Below are 5,406 nucleotides of genomic sequence, written 5' to 3'. Positions count from 1 at the left end.
GGTATGAGGGTTGTGATTTGAATGATTTAATGGTAAAATGATTTAAGGGATCAATACATTTCTATATTGCTTCCCCAGTATCTGCATGAACCATCATGCCAAGTGTTTTTGGTTGACCCTGCAGGACAGAAGGAGAGAGAGGAATCGGAACACGCTGCATTCAAATTCAGGTCTTAGTTATTCCATTGTACTGGATCTAATACATATTAGCATTTTACATACATTCATAAGTGTAATACTTTGTTATGACATACTGTGAAAAACTCTTGGCTGCTGGCTCTGTCACTTTCAGACATGCGCAGAGCAGACTTGAACCACAGGGGTTCTCTGTAAAGAGAGAGGAACCCAAAAGGCACAGACACACCCCTTGACTTTCAATTGGCACCGTTGACCTGTATGTATTCTCTCCTGATTGGCTCTGTGGTGCACAGTCTGGCAGTCTGACTAAAGTGCCAGAGGTATGAGGAGACATCCTCCTTTGTATTTATGGGAAAAAATATTTCCTAACACTTTGGATCCTATTCTTGGACAGTTAGAAGACACAATGCATCAATGCAAACATGTTTTTATTACTAATTACTGTCCATGAATAACCTCAACCTTGTGGGTCTATGGGTGTTTGGGCCAATAAAGTGCCAACTCAATTCTACCACTGACCAGTCTCTCATGCCCCTATGAACAGGGACACAGGGCAATAGTTTTTAATCTAAACTAGCCCTTTTCTACTGGAGTACACTAACCCCTAATTGGGGCTCTTTTCTTGACACACAGTAACAGTTTACCAGATAAGAAGTCAGGAAGATCAAAAAGTAGATTGTTGTAAGGGTGTATTACATCCTGTGATGGCCCCATTGTCATATCCATTCTGAATTCTGAATGGTAAAATCATAGCTGAAAAATGCCTCTTTGTATGTCTATACATTTTCCGCCAAGACAGAACTGCCAAAGGGGGTGGAGTTGCAATCTACTGCAGAGACAGCCTGCACAGTTCTGTCATGCTATCCAGGTCTGTGCCCAAACAGTTCGAGCTTCTACTTTTAAAAATCCACCTTTCCAGAAATAAGTCTCTCAATGTGGCCACTTGTTACAGACCCCCCTCAGCCTCCAGCTGTGCCCTGGACACCATATGTGAATTAATTTCCCCCCATTTATCTTCAGAGTTTGTACTGTTAGGTGACCTAAACTGGGATATGCTTAACACCCTGGCCGTCCAACAATCTAAGCTTGATGCCCTCAATCTCACACAAATTATCATGGAACCTACCAGGTACAACCCCAACTCTGTCAACAGGGCACCCTCATAGATATCATCCTAACCAACCTGCCCTCCAAATACACCTCTGCTGTCTTCAACCAGGATCTCAGCGATCACTGCCTCATTGCCTGCGCCCGTAATGGGTCTGCAGTCAAACGACCACCCCTCATCACCGTCAAACGCTCCCTAAAACACTTCAGCGAGCAGGCCTTTCTAATCGACCTGGCCCAGGTATCCTGGAAGGATATTGACCTCATTCAGTCAGTAGAGGATGCCTGGTTATTCTTTTAAAGTGCTTTCCTCTCCATCTTAAATAAGCATGCCCCATTCAAAAATGTAGAACCAGGAACAGATATAGCCCTTGGTTCACTCCAGACCTGACTGCCCTTGACCAGCACAAAAACATCCTGTGGCGTACTGCATTAGCATCGAATAGCCCCCGCGATATGCAACTTTTCAGGGAAGTTGAGGATCCAATATACACAGGCAGTTAGGAAAGCTAAGGCTAGCTTTTTTAAGCAGAAATGTGCATCCTGTAGCACAAACTCCAAAAAGTTTTGGGACACTGTAATGTCCATGGAGAATAAGAGCAACTCCTCCCAGCTGCCCACTGCACTGAGGCTAGGAAGCACTCTCACCACCGATAAATCTACGATTATAGAGAATTTCAATAAGCATTTTTCTACGGCTGGCCTTGCTTTCCACCTGGCTACCCCTACCCCGGTCAAGAGCTCTGCACCCCCCATGGCAACTTGTCCAAGCCTCCCCCATTTCTCCTTCACCCAAATCCAGATAGCTGATGTTCTGAAAGAGCTGCAAAATCTGGACCCCTACAAATCAGTTGGGCTAGACAATCAGGACCCTGTCAATCTCTGTCAATCATCACATTCTTATCGGCAGACTCAACAGCCTTGGTTTCTCAAATGACTGCCTCGCCTGGTTCACCAACTACTTCTCAGATAGAGTTCAGTGTGTCAAATGGGAGTGCCTGTTGTCCGGACCTCTGCCAGTCTCTATGGGGGTGCCACAGGGTTCAATTCTCGTGCCGATTCTTTTCTCTGTATACATCAATGATGTCGCCCTTGCTGCTAGTGATTCTCTGATCCACCTCTACGCAGACGACACAATTCTGTATACTTCTGGCCCTTCTTTGGACACTGTGTTAACTAAACTCCAGAAGAGCTTCAATGCCATACAACTCTCCTTCCGTGGCCTCCAACTGCTCTGAAATGCAAGTAAAACTAAATACATGCTCTTCAATCGATCGCTGCCCGCATCTGCCCACCCACCTAGCAACACTACTCTGGATGGACTTAGAATATGTGGACAACCTCAAATACCTAGGTGTCTGGTTAGACTGTAAACTCTGCTTCCAGACTCATCATAAGCACCTCCAATTCAAAATTAAATCTAGAATTGGCTTCCTATTTCGCATCAAAGCATCCTTCACTCATGCTACCAAGCATACCCTCGTAAAACTGACCATCCTACCGATCCTCGACTTCGGCGATGTCATTTACAAAATAGTCTCCAATACTCTACTCAGCAAATTGTATGCAGTCTATCACAGTGCCATCTGTTTCGTCACAGCTGACATTTTCAGATATTATTTTGACAAACACACTTTGGTGCTTACAATTCATTCTCTATTGTCATGGACTTGGTGAGCACTGTCATCTGTGATCTTTGTGATATGACTTTCCTTAAGCACGTACTGATGAAACTGTCACTTAATATTTTTTTCTTAAAGTCTACAAACGCTCTACATTTTTGTGATAGGGTTGGATATGCTACTTTTATTATTGTCCTGTAAATGGTTCAGTGCCTATAATTTAGGCTGTGTGTAGAATGGGGCATAAAGGAAATTACCTATACTAATAAATTCCTATTAGATTATAGTTATTACGGTAAACAGCATACAAGTTTGGCTTGTTTATACATTTGCCTATAACTAATCAGAATTCCATTATTTTTACATAAAAAAGACAATACTTAAAAATGAGAAGATCCTGCCAATGAAAAGACGACTGGGCGGATATAAAGGGGAAAGGAGGGAAAATAACTCACACCATGCAGCAGGACACCTTCAGCTGTGGAGTCTTTGTAATGCAGGTTTGATAGTTAGATTTTCAATAATTAATTTTTAGCTGTTATGTGACAATTAGGTCAAAAACTCTATTTTATTTTTTGGTGTAGATGACCAAGGAAGTTTTACAGATCTTCCCCAACATCCCCTCCCAAATTGATATGGAACCTTCAAATACACATGGAGCAACTGCGAAAAGAAATGGCTGAGGATATACTAAAAATGTCTGGTATGTAATGACATTTAATTCAAAGTAAATGTAAATTCTTAATTTTTTATGTAGCTGTGTGGGAGAGCCATATGTTCAGTTCATGCCTATGATTTCAGAGTTCAACAAAGCCAACAACTGCTTCATGTGTGCCCCTGATGAAGAACCTGGATGTGGCCCAAAGACTGACTGGGTTTGTAACTTTATTTAACATGTTTATAATCTTTTGACAACAGTGACGGCATGTAAGACAATTTATGATATCACACAATGGATGGCTAATTCGTCATACTGCATTGATATTTGATATTATTTATAACGTGTTACGCTTTGTTTTGTTTTAGATTGAATGTTTTGCATGCCAACGGTGGTTCCATGTGCTGTGCCTAGGAATGAAGACAAAAGAGTTCAACAGAATAAAGAACAAAAACTGGAAGTGCAGTCTTTGTTGTTGAAAATGTATGCTATACCCCATCCACACTGAAGAGCCTCTGAAATGTACCTCAACCAGGGATAAAGAGAAAGTTAACACTGTAAAATGTTTTGTACTTAATTTAAGTTAAGTGTCTGTTGACATGTTGGAAAAGATTAAAGGTCTACAATTTCTGTTTAATTTGTCAAGATTACCTTTTTATTCATTGATTTACTGGCCACCATTACTATGGTTACATGTTCAGTATATGTATTGACCAGCAAACCCACTGCAGCCTACCTCACTAGCTCACTCTCCAACCCTGCTTTGGACAATTAATAGCATGACTCTCGTACTTTGCCCTTTTCCTTTATGGTTAATATTAACGACAAAAGGAGATATTATCTGTCTCTCTCCTATTGTGTACCACTGTTAAATACTGTGGTGGGGGGGGGGGGGAAATAAGTACTTAGAACTACCAATTATTGTACATAAATATTAAAGAGAAGGGGAAACACAACACTGGACTGAACCCCCTAATTGTCAAACTAATATTAATGTACAACAATATAGAAGATACATGACTAGAGGCTATGCAATATGGGTGTATATCCACTGTATGCTTCTTAGGTGTGCAATTGACATGACCAAGGAGCTTGATGATTTTACAGTACGCCGCATGATTTTACAGTACACAAATAAGAGTATGCAATATAGAAGGGTTGTCAGCGGACATTAGGTCACATGACCAAGGAGCTATTGAAATTTTACATTTTGAAAAATTCATGTAAAATTATGTGAGATGAAAATAGACAAACTAAAGGGTGTGCAATGTGTAGCGCCACTGAGTGGACATTCTGAACCTTGTTTGAAGTCACCAGGTCACATGACCAAGGAGCTATTGAAATTCTACATTTTGAAAAATTCCTTTAAAATCTTGTGACATGAAAATGGACAAACTAAAGGGTGTGCAATGTGTGTCTATGCCATCAGGTTAGCTACAACCAGTTTTGAGTGTTAGGAGTAATGGTTAAACAGCTATTGAAATTTGAAAAATTTGATTTGTCACTATGTTGACGGTCCCTAAGTGCTGTTGGTGGAAGTAAGGAAAACTACAGGCGAATATCCAACATGACTGTATTTACTGTATTTACCTGGGTTGAGAACGGGGCAATAGGATCTAGCTAGCTCGTGCTTGTTCTGCCAACTATGACTAATTTGTTTCCATTCGAAACGACGGGCTGTGATCTATATTAGTTAAGTTATAATGAACGTTGATGTCATTACATGAGAGGTTGATGGAACCAAACACAAATTAGAGGTGAAGGGAACAAACACAAATTAGAGGTGGAGGGAGGTAAAGCTGAGATCATAAAATCGCATTAAATACTACAATACCCATAATGCATAGTTTGCGGACATGCCTTGACGCACATTGTGTGCAC

Source organism: Oncorhynchus clarkii, chromosome 27, assembly GCF_045791955.1.
Source record: "Oncorhynchus clarkii lewisi isolate Uvic-CL-2024 chromosome 27, UVic_Ocla_1.0, whole genome shotgun sequence".
Taxonomy (NCBI): Eukaryota; Metazoa; Chordata; class Actinopteri; order Salmoniformes; family Salmonidae; genus Oncorhynchus; species Oncorhynchus clarkii.
The sequence above is the reverse complement of the archived record's forward strand: the minus strand, read 5'-3'. Positions refer to the sequence as shown.